The following is a 17,372-nucleotide window of genomic DNA, read 5'->3' as shown; positions in this document are numbered from 1 at the left end:
CCCCAACCCCCCAATCGGCCCTACCCTGAGCGTGACTGTGGGTGGCATCGCAACCTCCTGATCCGCCCTGCTCTGTGCATGACAGGGGGCAGCGCCCCAACTCCCCAATCAGCCCTGCTCTGAGCCCGACCAGGGGCTGCACCTAGGGATTGGGCCTGCCCTCTGCCACCCGGGAGCGGGCCTAAGCCAGCAGGTCGTTATCTCCTGAGGGGTCCCAGACTGTGAGAGGGCACAAGTGGGGCTGAGGGACACCCCTCCCTGCCAGTGCACAAATTTTTGTGCACCGGGCCTCTAGTATATATATAAAAGCCAAGTGACCAGAACGCCGAATGACCAGAACAACCGGTAGCTTTGACGTGAACTGTGGCCCTGATTGGCCCCTTCCACCCCGATCGCGGGTGGGGTCCACTGGCTGATGGCCCATGGCCCCTCCCCAGTTGGCCCCAATCGGAACAGGCCAGCCGGACCCCACCCATGCATGAATTCATGCACTGGGCCTCTAGTATACTAATAAAAGGGTAATAAGCTAATTAGACCGGACATCTTCCAGGCGACCTTCCAGACGTCCTTCCGGACAAAGCCATGGTGGTGGGGCCAAGGCAGAGGCAATTATGGGTGATCAGGCTGGCAGGGGAGAGCAGTTTGGGGGATCAGGCCAGCAGGGGAGAGCACTTAGTGGGATCAAGTCAGCAGAGGAAGGCAGTTGGGGACAATCAGGCTGGCAGGGGAGCGGTTAGGGGGCAATCAGGTTGGCAGGCAGAAGTGGTTAGGATCAAGCAGGCAGTCAGGCAGGTGAGCGGTTAGGAGCCAGCGGTCCCGGATTGTGAGAGGGATGTCTGACTGCCGGTTTAGGTCCAATCCCGCAGGGGTCCCAGGTTGGAGAGGGTGCAGGCTGTGTTGAGGGACAATCCCCTCTCTGTGCACGAATTTTGTGCACTGGGCCTCTAGTATATATATAAAAAAGCCTCAGCAACTGTTACAACCAAATCACCTGAACGACTGGTCACTATGACATGCACTGACCATCAGGGGGCAGACGCTCAACTCAGGAGCTGTCCCCTGGTGGTCAGTGCACTCCCACAGCCAACCTCCCATGGCTGGCCAGTGGCATCACGTCCGGAGTCTGTTCCTTTCACGCCTGGCCCGATGATAGTCGCCTCCTCTCCCGACCCAGCCTGGGGCCTTTGGCCCGCGGTCCCTCCCCCTGTTTTGCCCCTGGCTGGCAGGCCCCGATTGGCCCAGCCCTGATCATCCCTGATCACCGGCCAGGCCTAGGGACCCCACCCAAGCACGAATTCATGCACCAGCCCTCTAGTATATATATAAAAGCCTAAGTGGCCAGTAGCTATGACTCGCACTGACACTCAACAGTAGAGCAGAAACCACAGGCATGGAAACATGGAACAGACAGATGAATCTCAGAGTTAAGCGGGGGAGTGTGGAAGAGATTAACCAAAGATCTTATATGCATACTAGAGGCCCTCTCACAATCTGGGACCCCTCAGGGCATGTCAGAGATCCAGTTTCAGCCCACCCTCTAGTATATATATAAAAGCCTAAGTGGCCAGTAGCTATGACTCGCACTGACACTCAACAGTAGAGCAGAAACCACAGGCATGGAAACATGGAACAGACAGATGAATCTCAGAGTTAAGCGGGTAGGGGGGAGTGTGGAAGAGATTAACCAAAGATCTTATATGCATACTAGAGGCCCTCTCACAATCTGGGACCCCTCAGGGCATGTCAGAGATCCAGTTTCAGCCCAATCCCCACAGGCCAGGTCAAGGGACCCCACTGGTGCATGAATCCATGCATTGGGCCTCTAGTATATACTAGTATATAAAAGAAGCATATTCTTACTACAGTGAGAAAAGCCAGCAATCCTGAGATTTGGGACAACTACGCTGCTGTTGTATTGCTATCTGCTGAATAATAATAATCACCCCAAAATGTTGTGGGTTAAATGACAGTAGTCACAATTTCTTTGCATCAGTAATTCATACAGAACGCAAGGTCAAGGGACCCCACTGGTGCATGAATCCGTGCACTGGGCCTCTTGTATATACTAGTATATAAAAGAAACATATTCTGACTACAGTGAGAAAAGCCAGCAATCCTGAGAGTTGGGACTACTACGCTGCTGCTGTATTGCTATCTGCTGAATAATAATAATCACCCCAAAATATTGTGGGTTAAATGACAGTAGTCACAATTTCTGTGCATCAGTAATTCATACAGACCATGGGGCAGCTTGTCTCTAATCCATTATGTCTGGGGCCTCAGCTGAAAGATTTAAAGGCCAGCACCTGGAATCATTTAAAGACGTGTTCACTCACAAGTCTGGCATTTCATTTGACTGTTAGCTGAGACCTGTGCTAGGGCCCTTGGTTTGGGGATACATAGACATGGCCTCACCATGTAGCCTGGTCTTCCACACAACATGGCAGCAATGTTACAAAAGTGGACAGGCTGAGAGGGAGAGACAAAGAGAGAGAGGTGGAATCGCACTGCCTAATTATAACTTAGAACTGAAAAACAGCATCACTTCTGGTATATCTGTAGGTCAAGGCAGTTGAAAACATGCATCTAATTTTAATGGGGGAAAATATTGTCAATGTCATATTCTCTGAAGAGTACATGGGATGGCACGTATGTTAGTGCAACCATATTTTGAAAATGCAATTGACTAAAGTGCTAATGGATCTGAAACAGTACTTCATGGCTTCCAGGTTTGGCCAAATAAATAACTTTACCTCGTTAGCTGAGAATCACTCAGGACAATACATTTCTCAACCCACCACTTGATTCATTGAAAATAGTTTCTCTCAGATATTGTCAACCACCAACTCATTCCGCAAACATTTTAAAGTATCTGCCATGTCTCAGTCACGGCACTGAGGTCTGGAGAAATACTGCTAACATTACAGAATTCCTGTCCTTAATGAGCTACAGTGTTGTGGGCAATACAGAAAGTAAACCAGAAATTATAATGCAGTGTGTTTTATATGGTAAGTACACAGTTCTACGGGAGAACATGGGGTGGACTAATTAAAGAGGCCTGGGAATTGGGAACAACTTCAAAAGAGAAGTGACGTCTGACCTAGAAAGCATGACTAAGTAGGAGTGAGCTAGGAATTAAGTATCCATAATGGAGGGAAGGGAGAGGACAGATCTATTCAAAACAGGCAAGATCAGGTTCACAGTTCCAGCAGCAAGAAAGAATTTGGCCTGGTTATAAAAGAGCAAATAGTTCGTTATAGCCAGAATGTTCATTTGGAAAACAGGCATGGAAATAGTTGAGGCTAAATTGTTAAGCAAAAGCTAGATCAAGTGTTATAAATCATGCTAAGGAGATTGAATTTACCCCATTAGTCAAACCTTTTAATTCCAAACTGCTCTGCCAGGGCTTCAGATGTCCTTTGCAAAACAGCTGGGCCCACGCTCTCCTGTTTTAATTCCAAACTGCTCTGCCAGGGCTTCAGATGTCTTTGCAAAACAGCTGGGCCCACGCTCACAAACACTCCTTCAGGGTCTGCACCCTCCACTGTACCCTTAGATAGCACATAAGTATATGTGTTAGGTATGCAGGTTTAGTAATGTAGGTTAAATAAACCTAGGCCTATTACACCCATTGCACATAAGGATGGAATAAATATAATTGAGTGAATAATTGTTTTTACTTTATCTTTGTCCAATGGCTTCAAACTTGGATCCCCCCACCCCTGACTATTTGCAAATGAAAACACCACACAGTCTGCTGTCAAACAGTTTCCCCCTTGCATGCTACCTATGGATACCCCATGATGTCCTGTGGATATCCCAATCACCACCACCCAGCTTTCTTTTCCTGTTGTATTCATCAAACTGTCTGGGATTAGAGCATTCTATAACAGCAGGGAATACCAAACTTTAGAGTTTACTTGAGCAGCTTACACAAGTGATTCAATGGGATCACGGGAGCAAGAATCTCCAACCTAACTGACTGATTAGATTTTGACAACCTGAATTCTGGCTATTAGACCTAGCAAAGGAAAAAAACTTGAGAAAATGTTTATTTACGTTAGAAAACATGGTAATATATTTATTTACGTTAGGAATATGGTAAATCACATTGTGGAAGCTAAGATCCTGATTTTTTCCAGGATAATTCCTTTCTGGCAGTAGTGTAACCTCTGCTCCAACGTGTGTTGAGTTTTTGCCTCTGTATGCCTGGACCTGGCTGTGCTCTCTCCCACAAGTGACCTTAACTAACATGCTTACAAGCTGGATGAAAGATCCACTGATGGTCCCCTGGCTTTGGAATGGTCCTAGGCCATTCTAAATGGCAGGCACACATACTCATCATATGACTTGCCTTTATTAACTCTGGGGATATGAGGCAGCCCTTATATTCTGCAAATTTGGAGATGCAAAGTTGTTCCATTTCAGCCACAAACTTCCCCCAAATTCCCCGTCAGCTTCAGCCTTGGCCTTGGCCTTGAGAAGGCTGAACAGCCAAATGCACATTTCAAAAATCACCACCGGATCCCTACACTTGCAGCTAATCGATTTTCTTGAAAATGTTTGGTTATCATCATAATTACCCGGCCAAATAAAATCTAAAAGTTTCTTGTTTATATTCTCAGTCTGGATCAGAGATGATTTTCATGGATGTTATAATAATTTTGAAGATTTTTCTGCTTCAGGCACAGATGACCTGCTTTTTTTTTTCCTTACAAATGTGAGAAAATCATTTTTTATTGAAAGACTTGAGCCCTATGTGAAACTAAATAAATAGAATTTAAATGCAATTCTTTTATTTTGTTTACATTTATGAATGCTAATATCCCAAATCAGTTCACAGTTTAAAATTATATCATCTACCTCCTATTCTGCCTTGTATTCTTTAAATTTCTATAAACATAAATATAAATGTATGCACTATTCTTTTTAATGTTGCCCAGTTAAAGCACTCTTAATAGTTTAGTAACAGCCAATCTGTTTCCCCTCTCAATTATTTTAAATTTTATCACTGTTTTTATATAAAACTAACAGCTTAATCATCTTTTATTACTGCACATTTGACATCAGGCAGCTGATAGAATTTCAACATGTAAAACTCATAAGGATATTATTTTGCTCCAAGATATACCTACCATGCATACCTCTATTTGAAAGTGAAGTTATTAACAAAGTGAAAAACATAACTTGCTCATATCACTGATTTGTTATATTGATAAGACATAGTGGGAATCTACCATGTTAAAAGCACAAATGCCAGATGCTAGGAAAAAAGTAAATTTTCAGTAATTTGGCCTTTTACGAACTAAGATGGAAGCCTAATTTAGTATTTGAGCCAAACAAGCTGACCCAAATGCCCTTTATTGCACTTGGGAGTTCTGATGGAAATCCTGGAATTCCCTAGCACCCAGTCAGCAGCGAAACAAATGTGGTTGAAACTGCAGCTTTGGGGTTGGTTAGATACTTTCTCCCAAAGATTTCTCTCCACATTCTAGCTCTCATTCAACCCTGCTTTAGCAAATATATAAAATATTATTCATGTGAAAGGTAATTTCTTCATAGTACTTGCTATTCTGCATCTTCCACATTTGTAGATATGCTGACTCTCCTCTCATGTTTTTTAATATAAAATGTGCATACTAAAGCTGTACATACAGGAAAACCCTTCCTTAACAGTTTCAGATTTCCAATTGTCAGTGTCACGGATAATCACTTCAACTGTGGTCCCAGCTACAGAAATGGAAACAGTCCCAAAAATTTGTGTCCACCTTTAAAATCTCAGCCGGGACTGAAAAAAATAATCAAATCAGCCAACTATATCCTTACCCACTGCACACCCCTCGCTCCTCTGGAGAAGTGACATTCCCCACATCTGGGGCTCAACGCTTTCACCAAACTTCTCCCAGCCTCTTCCCTACAACTCTTCTATCCTTGTTTATTTTCCCAAACCGCTGACTTGCCTCCAGGTAACACAGAAGAGTGGAGAGAGCAGGCTGAATATGCTACCCCACCTTTTAGATATCTTTGTATTTCATTGAGGTATTGTAGAGAAAAAATTTATCCCAAAGAAGTCATTATCACCGTCACAATTTTAGGCATCTGAACAGTACGTTGTTGAGAGTAATGGTTGATAGTGGAAAGAGACTTTTTTTTTTTAACAAGAGAGCTTTCCTGCACCTCACAAATTACACCCCAGTTCCCAATATTAGCTTCTCAGTTGCTCAAGGTCAGATATGACTTCTCCAACTTCCCCAGACTTGCAGTCTTGGCATCCTGCACAAGTCTCAATTGGGGCACATGCTACATATGTTACATATTTCTATTTGTATGCTGGTCTTCCCAGGTCAAAGTAACTTGGCCAAGAGTTAACGACCAGTAGATGATGGAGATGGGATTTGAACCTGGGCCTCTATATCAATACCTATGATCTTTTGATTTTTATGTTGGGCTTCTTATCTGAAAACTAGAGGCCTGGTGCATGAAATTCTTGCATGGGTAGGGTCCCTAGGCCTAACCGGCCATCAGGGCCAATCTGTGAGGCAACCAGCGGGGCAATCGGGGGCCCCCGCTGGCTACTACCTTGGCTGGCCTGGGGCCTGCAGGCTGGGGGCAGCTCCTGCATTGAGCATCTTCCCCCTAGTGGTCAGTGCATGTCGCAACCGGTTGTTATTCTACCAGTTGCTGCTGTTTGGTCGATTTGCATATTAGGCTTTTAATTATATAGGATGTATACAAAAATGTGTCACACCATCTATCTAAAATAATTACCCCTGAAATAACAAACCTTATTATTTATATTTTACTGTCCTGCTTTTAGGTAAATTATTATTGTCATTTGTTTAGTTTGCTTAGGCCCAATGTTTATTGAACAAAAATTATTTAAACAAAACTATCAATGTGATTCTCACGATATATAAGTACTCTGAAGTTTGCAAAGTCACAGATTAAAGAGAAATATATACCATATAAAAATATTAGTCCTAAGCAAAATGGCCAAATAAGATGTTCCATGTACATATTACCCCTGCAACAGCAATCATTTGGCATCCCTCCAAAAACAAAGTGCCTTGTGAGAGCTTTGGGATCCAGGTAGGAAACTGTAAAACCCTGGTGCTTTCCAAGACAGAGACCCTTTTGAGAAGACAGGCTCCCAACCAGGCAGCTAACTCACCAACTGTGGTCCCAGCTACAGAAATGGCAATAGCTCCACATCCCTGAAGACTTGGCTATAGTCCTGTTTGGCTTTGGGTCTGTCACAAGCTCCACAGGCCAGGAGGAGCCATGGTCACCCATGCATTGGGTAATGGACATGCAGACTTCCCTCCATCTGGGCTATGGACCCTGAAGTAGCCCATGAACTGGTGCCAGCCCCTCTTGGTCATTATTGTTGGTTCACACAATGGTCCCCATACTCAGAAGGCAGGAAGAGACCAAAAAAAATGTAAAAAGGCAGTCCACTCCAGAATGGTAGGTGGCAGGTTTAACATGCAAGGGAACTCAGGAGGCTTGCCTTGGGCAGTGGAAGGATGATTAAATCTTGGAATTTCTGCGCCTGCCTGCCAGAAACTTAAAAGTTTATATGGAGGCCTTAAAGGGGTCCAGTCATGTATTCAGTACAGAGGTTTCTACAACACATTGCCCTCTCAAGGCTATGTCTTTGAAACAGCTCCTGGCATGGGAATGGTGGGCAGAGCGTACATTCCAGGACAGGGGTCTGGGTTGGGGAGGCCCTGAGTGCCCAGGTTTAGCTCAAGGTCAGATCCTCCCAATGACCTTCTAAAACAATTATCAAAAAGAAAAGGCATATGATTCATAATGAGGAGTAAAGAAGGGGGGGGCATCTGTAATACTTTCAACAATAAATATAAATTTTATATATATATATATATGGTTTATTTGTTTAAAAAAAAGAGGAGACATGGTTCTTAGCTTTTTTTCTGACAGACTTATTTCACTTAGCTTAATGTTCTCAAGGTCCATTTATGTTGTCACAAGGGCAGTATTTCATCTTTTCTTGTGGCTGAGTAATATCCCATTATATATATAAAACTGAAATTCATAGACACAGACTACAATATGTTACCACAGGAAAGGGAGTGGGGTTGAGGGGGTAAAGGGAGCCAATATTTGGTGATGGAAGATTATTTGACTTCGGATGGTAAACACACAGTGCAATATACTGATCATGTATCATAGAAATGTACACTTAAAGCCTATTATAATCCTATTAACCCCAATGAATTTAATTAAAAAAAATTTTTTAAAGACAAGTGTTGGTGAGGATGTGAAGAAAAGGGAACCCTATTGCCAGTTGGTGGAAATATAAATTGGTACAGCTATTATGGAAACTAGTATGGAGATCCTTAAAAATTCAGCAATCTCACTTTGGGGTATACCCAAGGTGTCCTCCCCAAAAAATGCACACACACTTTAACAGCTTAATTTAACTCACTTAATTTTCTCACTCCTTTTCAGGTTTAACTGATTTGAAATAATGGGTGAAGCCAGACTAAGCTTTGAACAAAGAAAATTTATCCACTAGATTTTTAATGGGGATACATAAAAGATAAAGTTTGCATACAAAACCAGCAACAGTTGATGAATTGAGGGCGCACAAATACTGAACAAAATGATTCTTGATGTTTGCAATTCCATTACTTCGTGTTATCAGCAGTGCCTGGACCAGAACAGTCATCAGTTTGAAAACAGGCATTGACAAAAAAAAATATTCATTTCTGTAGATTCTTTTAAATTTTGAAAATGAAATGTATATTAATAAACACTGACTTTATAATTATTCAAACTGATAACTGGACGAGTGAGCCGAGGTGTTTTTCCCGGGGTTGTGTCTCGCCACGCCGCTATACAGACCAGAAAATTTAAGCAAAAGTGTAGAAACTGTATTACAAGCAGATTCAGACTCCCCACAAGGGGAGGGGACCCAACAACGGGCTGCCCTTTAAAGCCTGTAGTCCAGGGGTATATATTTGCCACAAGCCTGCTCTTTGTCTATCTGTGTCGTCACCCGATTGATTCCCTCAATTGTTTTTGCCCAGCCACGGACCTGAACTTCCCCTGTTTCTATGCTGAACTTTCTCTGTTTCTATGCATTTCGTACATCTTGTTACTGCAGGCCCTCCCTTGGTTTCCCCTGCCTCCTGCTTTAAGTCCAGAAACATTTTATTATTTCTGCTTGGTTGGTTCCTGTGGTTAGGCTGCTCAAACTGCTGTGCCTACCCCTGCCTATGTCCCACCTGCCTTTGTTTTCCACTGGACCCCTGCCCTATCTGCCTAGGTTTCAAGTTAACTCCTCTCAAAAATGTGTATACATTTTGGGGGGCACCCTATATTTAAAGGAAATGAAATCAGAATCTCAAAGAGATATTTGTACCCCCATGTTCCTTGTAGCACTATTCACAATGATAAAGACATGAAAACCACCTAAGTGCCCATCAACAAATGAGTGGGTAAAGAAAATGGTATATATATATACCATAAACTATATACATATATATATAATACTATATCTATAATATGACATACATATGTCATATAATAATTACATTGTGTACCTAAAATTGTACACAGTGTTATATGTCAATTATATCTCAATAATGCTAAAAAAATTTTAGTTTAAAATTATATACATACATTGTGTACCTAAAATTATACACAGTGTTATATGTCAATTATATCTCAATAATGTTAAAAACATTTTAGTTTAAAAAAATCCCCTATACAATCTTGGCTTGAAGTAGGAGCTCAATGAATGTGGAAAGATTTCTGGATGAGAGGCAGAAGGTTGTACCCTAAAAATCACACAGCTCTACCATTAACTTAGATAAATCACTTTTCTTCTATGAGTCTCAGCTCTTCTCCTGTAAAATGAGCGGATTGGTCCTATTATTTGGAAGCCCTCATGTTGAGTAACTTGCTGCTGATCCTGCAACTCCAAATCAAGCACTTCCATTGTTTTTCGGGGACACATTTCTTTGGAATAGCTCAATTGCAGAACTACAGGAAGAAAGAAATTACTTACTCAACATCTCGGTTTATACAAAAATAGAAAAGCCTCAAAAAACACTAAAACTTAATAAGGTATTTCAAATGCTTAAGTGAAAATAATATGTATATGTAAAAACCCTGAAAGCAAAGGATTAGCTTTCTTTGATATCTGGCATCCCCAGATACTAGATTATGCATTTGCTTGCTTGGAATGCCATTTAAATTCTATTCAATGCTATAAGATATAAAACTTCATGAAAATGTTGCAGCTCTGAGGGAAGAAAAAAAAAGACAGATAATAAAGTTAATCCTTGGATTAAATGAAAAAAAATAAAATAAAGGAAGGTGAAACAAATCTCAGAATACAATGAAAACAGAGACCTTCCAAGGGAAAAAGGCAGTGCATCATGCAGGTAAATGCAAGCTTAATGAACAGAAATACAAATGTGTAGTTGACTTGCCATATTGCTGAAGCATACATCTAAAGAAACACCAGCAGTTCACTCTGTGGATCTGAATACATAATTGCTTCACAGTCCTAACTAAATTTAAATCTATAATTGCTTAAGTCCTATTGTAAGCAAAGTTTTTGCAAACTCTCAAATACATTGGGGAAAAAAATATTGCTACATTCAGCTGGGGTGAGGAAAACAATCAGAAGGCATGCAATAGCATTTCTTAAGTTATAAGAAAATATTCAACTATGATTTACTCTAATTTAGATCAGCATCCAATTAAACCTAAATCTTACACAGTTCTTCATTTGAGTATTAAAACTTACTTTTATTAAAAACTTCAAAAAGCATTCATTCGAATGTTCTCATGTTAATGTAAAAACATTCAAACCTGTAAAGGATTTTTGTGAGTTTATTTGAGCCAAACTGTGGACAATTGCCAGGAAACAGAATCTCAACGAATTGGGATAATGCTCTAGAGCAGTGGTTCTCAACTTTGGCTGCACATTAGAATCACCTGGGAATCTTTTTAAAATCCTGATTTCTGGGCCTCATCCTCCGGAAATTCTGTTTCTATGTTATGGGATAGGGCCACAACATCAGTAACAAAGAAATAGAATTTCCGGAGGATGAGGGTCAGAAATCAGGATTTTAAAAAGATTCCCAGGTGATTCTAATGTGCAGCCAAGGTTGAGAACCACTGCTCTGGAGAATTTCTTGTGATTATATTGGTCCCACCTGGATAATCCAGGATACTCTCCCCATCTGAAGATCCTCAACTTAACTACACCTGCAAAGCCTCTTTTGCCACATCCTATGTAATCCTATATAGGAGAAAATGTAAAATTATGGACACATACTTAGGTGGGTGCAGGATCAATTACAATAACAATGAAGGAATTTGTGGTATCTGTCCTGGTTCCCCAGCATTTGGTTGTGCCCTGAGAGGTCCAGAAAAAAAGGGAAGTTATGAGTTACCCAGACATTTTAATGATACGTTATTATAGATGCAAAAAGACAATAAGCTCAGTTAAGGTAAAGGTTGACCTTGTCAGGGAAGATACAGGCCTAGGAGGTGACTACCCACCATAATTGTTTTTAAAGTTTAATTTCAGGCCCTCAAAGATTTTCATTCTGGTTCCAGCTCTGTTGCTAAGTTGTGTAACCTTAGCAAAATTCCTTAGTTCCTCTAGATCAGCGGTTCTCAACCTGTGGGTCGCGACCCCTTTAAGGGTCGAATGACCCTTTCACGGGGGTCGCCTAAGACCATCGGAAAACACATATATAATTACATATTGTTTTTGTGATTAATCACTATGCTTTAATTATGTTCAATTTGTAACAATGAAATTGGGGGTCACCGCAACATGAGGAACTGTATGAAAGGGTTGCGGCATTTGGAAGGTTGAGAACCACTGGGTTAGCATGTGACCCCTTTCGTCCACGCTCAGTATCTTTTCTGAATTTATCATTCAATGCAGCAGTACCAGGTTGACCCATAGGCTCAATGAGGTTTTGATTATAAGTGTTAAAAAAATAGTGCCATGGAAAACATCTTTATTCCTGACATCTAACTTTCTAACTTAACTTGAAAGGCTACTGTTTAGCTCAAGTTACATCTTTATCCCTAACAGAGATGAGGTGAAATAGCTGGCTTATTAACATCAAATAGGCAGCACGATGTTGGGATTTTACTTTGGCCCCACCTTCCAGACCATACCTGACATAAGTGGAAAAGTTACAGAGAGTATGCCCAGAGATGACGCTGCTAATAAGCAGGCAGACTATTCAAACGGTTCCAGATGGATCGCTGCGCGGTGGAGTAAGGTTTTCAAGAAAATCTTAAAGGGAGAGAGGCTATAAAAGGAAAGAGGAAGGGATTATTTTTGCAGCAGATGTTTGCAGAAGGACAGCTAAGGTAGTCACTGTCTTGCCAGTGACTAGTTACCCTAGGAGGTAATCCTCTCTGAATTAGACAGGAAAAACATTTGACCAGGTTTTATCACTTAAATCAATTTTGACAAAAAAATATGAATAAACGTTGATAGCCCTGTGACCTTCAATTCTTTTCTATTCTCTCTATTCCTGTGTATATTTATCTTTCATGCTGTGATCCCCAACTGCTATGCAAGGAAATGAATTTTTAAAAGCCTCCTTTGTTTCGGCTGACTACTTTTATGAGTGTAACTATGCAAGTTCATGAGGGGCCGGGGTGGAGGTGAGAATTACTTTTGAAAAAGCAGGAAAATAAATTTGAACTCTGAGGTTGATGTAAGATAAAAGAGAAACATAGAAGAACATATGAGTGAAATGCTTCTGGGAAATTAACGGAAATCATGAGCCGAGCTTTAGACTCAAAACCATGATTTTAGCAAACGTCTCAGAAAACAATATTTAGACATGCGGAGCATGAGAGGCTTTATTCCACATCTAGGCTGCATAACATACATAAGCAATGGAGCACATAGGGGTCTGAATATAGAGACTGAAATTGCTGATACTACTTACTGAACAATCAGGTCGTTTAGAGGTAATTATGGGAAAAGGTTATTGAATCTTTGGGCTAGAAGAAATCTCTGAAATCATTTAGCTCATTCCCTGATTGCAGCCTGGACACACTCAAACCATCACAAGTAAGTAGCATTCTTTCACACCTTCCCTCATGTGTAAGAAGAATCCAGTGCCTCCCCCAGCAACATGTCCCAGGTTTTACAATTTAGGGCAATATTTACTGAGGAACCACATGAATGACTCCCTAGTGCTCAGAGATCTACTTACCATTTAAAATCAATAGAACTTGTCAGATTGAATGAACTAATCCATTTTCCTAAGAAATATTTTAATAATTTAGCAATAAGATTAATATTCAAAAGTATTGCTGAAACTACAGCTAATATGGTTTCCAGAAGGAAACAGCAATTATATCAAGAACTTCAAAAACCTTTTCTCTTTACCTTAAGTATGATTTCAAATTTGATTTCTCTAGGAGAAATTGGTGTTGGAAGTGGCTTTAACAAATGAGGAGACAAGGCCAGACTGGATGACTAAAATGTGTTTCCGACCTTATAATTTCACTTAGTTCATTTTCTTAAATCTTTAATTTGTATTTTCTCTAGAGAAGTGACTGAAATGAAGGCAGAATAAGGAGGTAAAAAGAGGAAATAGATAATCTATGAACTCAATATGCACCTGTGAATAATGCAACATTTACCATAATAGAAATAGTCCACTTTTTGGTTTAAAAATGCTTTTTTAAAATAAATCAGAACTAGTGGTATATGTCCTACAACAGAAGCAATCCACTTTCTTAGCACCAAATTTCACACACAAAAAAAACACATTATAAACTTTGTTTTTTGTATACAAATAGCATTCATAAAAATATACATCATACTACATTTAAATAATAATCAATTTTAATTAATAGTTTAAAAGAAACATTTTTATTCTTACATTTTTATTCACATACTAATGGAAAGTGTCATATTCTAATTGAAATGCTAATATATTTTTTATGTCAGTATTTTTCTTCCCGTGAATCTGTGCAGACCACACATCATAGAATAAGGACATTTATTAATTACTAGAGGCCAGGTGCACGGATTCGTGCACCAGTGGGGTCCCTTAGCCTGGCCTTCGGGGATCAGTGGACCTCTGCGCCACCACAGCTCAGCCTTACCCACCAGCTCGTGGGGCTCCATCCCACTGTCAGCGTAGATCCCACACAGCACAAAGTAGTGCACGGCGGCAGATGGCCGGGGAGAAGCCTGTGCCTGCTGCTGCCGCCGCTTGGGCACGGAGAGGGTGTGTCCGCAGGAGAGTCTCGCGCTGCCACAGCTGCGCTCATTAGCCGTGAGCCCGGTGTCTGGCACCCGTTGGTCAGCCGAGCGGCACTCCCAGTGTGGGAGTGTACTGACCACCAGGGGGCAGCTCCTGCATTAAGCCTCTGCCCCCTGGTGGCCACTGCGCATCATAGCAACTGGCCAGTCATCTGGTTGTCCAGTCGTCTGGTCACTTAGGCTTTTATATATATAGACTAGAGGCCCGGTGCACGGATTCCTGTACAAGTGGGGTCCCTCAGCCTGGCCTGCGCCCTCTCACAATCTGGGACTCCTCCGGGGATGTCAGATAGCCAGTTTCAGCCCGATCCCCGCAGGCCCGATCCAGACAGGAGGGAGCCCAATCCTGTGCATTGAGCGTCTGTCCCCTGGTGGTCAGTGCACATCATAGTGACCAGTTGACCGGCTGTTTGGTCACTTAGGCTTTTATATATATAGATAAACACCTTTGCAGCAACTGTCCATGCAGATGGCCTTGTTGGCTTTGGTTGTAATCAAAACATTCATAAAACCAAAACAATTTTGTAATGAGAGTTCAAGGTGAACATAGAAAACAAAAACAAAAACAACAGCTTACTTTTCAAGTGACTCCAAGCAGGTAAATGTTGGTACAATACTACATTTTTATCCATCTGGGTTTAGATTCTAGCCTTTGCCTCATCAACCTGGGATCCTCAAGGAGGAATCCTCCCAATGAAGCCTGTGGATGGAGAAGGACTCACACAGGTGTTTCTAATGAAATCAATAGCACACCAGTCACATATGGGAGCTCCAGGAACACTTAGCACTGTACAATTTAATTCATTTAGAAAGTTATTCTTAGATTACAGCAATGTAATTTGATTGATTTATGACAGGAAGGGTTTGGTCTCAGATATCTTATACTTAACCAGAGGCCTGGTGCACGAATTCTTGCATGGGTGGGGTCCCTCGGCCTGGCTGGGGATCGGGGCTGTCTTGCCCAGTCTGGGGAGAGGGACTGTTGGAGGTTGGCCGGCCATGGGAGGTTGGCTGTGGGAGCGCACTGACCACCAGGGGGCAGCTCCTGCATTGAACGTCTGCCCGCTGGTGGTCAGTGCACATTATAGTAACCGGTCTACCGGTCGTTCAGTCGACGGGACGTAACAGTTGCTTAGGCTTTTATATATATAGATTATGGTAGATTTTGTTGATGCTGATGCTGTTAACTTATCATGAACTACATATATGAGGTTGATCCATTTCCAGTTGTTTGTGTGCTTCTCCTCTGGGAAAGCTCAGTCTTGAAGCTGGTGATGTTATTTGCTTCTGTGGAATGGTTTTTGTTTTTCTTTTCTGTTTGTTTTGTTTGGATTGGATTTGGGCTGTCCTTCTGTTACTTTATAATCTTTGGGTTTTTCTGGTATGTTAATGGCTCCATGCCTTTAAAATACAGTGTAATTTGTGAGAAATTCTATGAAGTAGCCACAAAAACCTCAAGAAGAAGAAATTAAGTACCAAACTGCCTTTGTGTGTGAGGCGAATTGGATTTACTTTCATAAATGCCCTCTACGAGTGACCCAGGAGGAGATTAATTACTTTGTCTAGAGGTGTATCATTCTCAAGGAAACAGTCAAATCCAAGACTTTGTTTTAATTTTGCCTTAGTTCAGGGGATCATTTAAAATCAACAAAGAAATCCTGAATCCTAAAATACTGGACACGAGAATAAATAGAAGATATAACCCTTAGCTTAAAGAGTATGTCCTTTAATTGAGGAGATAGAACATCTGGGAAAAAAACAGATATGTAGTAAGATATAATGAAAAGGCTTTCAGTAAGTATCAAAATCACAATGCTAAGTAATCACTTTACCTTTCTGTTCCTGGTTACAACTGTGAAAACAAAGACATTTGTATACTATACAGGTATATTAAGTATCAGGTTCTTAAAAATGTAAAATGCTCAGGCAAATGAAATTGAAATTATTTAATATAAAAATTAATAATAAAGAATCAATAATTTACAAATGCCAAAATTCTGTATTAAAGTTCTTTATTCTAAAGAAATTAGGATTTTGAACATCATCCTAAGGACTAGCAAAGAAGACCTATTTTCCTTGGTGCTTTTCCATCAATAATGTCAATAGTACACATTTTCAAAGGTACAGACAACTCTTTGTTACTCTTAACAGCATACTCTGAAGTCCTTATGTCATTGTGGTTATATGCACCTCTTCCCTCAGAGAAAGCTGACCCCATCTTGAGATGTAGAAGGTGTACTTAGTCTAAAAGGGATCTCACTTCCTTTGTTAGTGATTGGTTCAGTAACAAGCTTGTGACTCAACTCAGAGTAAAGAAAAGTATGAAGATGCCATCTTGGGAGCTTCTGGGAAACACATCCTGCTTTAAAAAGCTGCAAAATAGAAGAGCTTCCTTTGTTCTGGATTTTTTTATGTCCAGGAAACTCCTATGGCCATGTTACTATCCATGCATGAAGTCAACACAAAGAATTGCAGATCACAGCTGGAAAAACTATGAATCTCTATAACACCACACTGAGCTACGGACTCAACTACCCTTTAGGGCAGTAACCAGAGTCCTACCACTGGTCTTCCTGTTACATGAGAAAGTAAATTTTCTTAGCCAGTTTGAGTCATGATGTTTGTTACTTTTAGATGAAAACACTCTAACTGATATACATATCACAATAACATTTATTTAGTTCTTATTAGGGATAAGACCCCATGCTAAACACTTTATATATGACATCTCATTTTATACTCAAAATGTTATAATTTAGAGATGAGGACACAAAGGCCCAAAATTAAGTGACTTTTCCCATGTAACACAGAGTTGTGTTTAGAACCCAGGCAATCTGCCTCCACGGCCCATATATTTTTTAACAAAACATTATTTTGAGGAGTATTTTAACAATCCCTTACTGGAACCAAGCAAAAATACACTTTCTTTAAAAATCCACTAATGGATTAAGTATATAATAGAGTATTACACTATTCTCCAACTTTCTGTCCATGTCACAAGTATGACCAGCCAAAAGTTTGTTTAGATGCCCTATTTCTGTCAGACACTCATGAACTTCCCTGAAAGATGAGA

The 17,372-nt window shown here is 40.9% G+C and overlaps 1 long non-coding RNA gene across 1 annotated transcript in view; it reads right to left on the bottom strand.

The window, feature by feature from the left end:
- Positions 1–896: 896 nt before the first annotated feature.
- Positions 897–17,372, bottom strand: part of LOC106727026 — a 24,805-nt gene continuing 8,329 nt past the window's right edge. The window contains exon 3 of the long non-coding RNA XR_001363176.1: positions 897–991. This is a non-coding gene — a long non-coding RNA (uncharacterized LOC106727026). The remainder of the gene's footprint in view (positions 992–17,372) is intronic.

The sequence above is a fragment of the Myotis brandtii genome, unplaced genomic scaffold (assembly GCF_000412655.1).
Source record: "Myotis brandtii unplaced genomic scaffold, ASM41265v1 scaffold350, whole genome shotgun sequence".
Classification (NCBI taxonomy): domain Eukaryota; kingdom Metazoa; phylum Chordata; class Mammalia; order Chiroptera; family Vespertilionidae; genus Myotis; species Myotis brandtii.
Note: the sequence above shows the minus strand (reverse complement) of the source record. Positions and strands in the feature narration are given on the sequence as shown.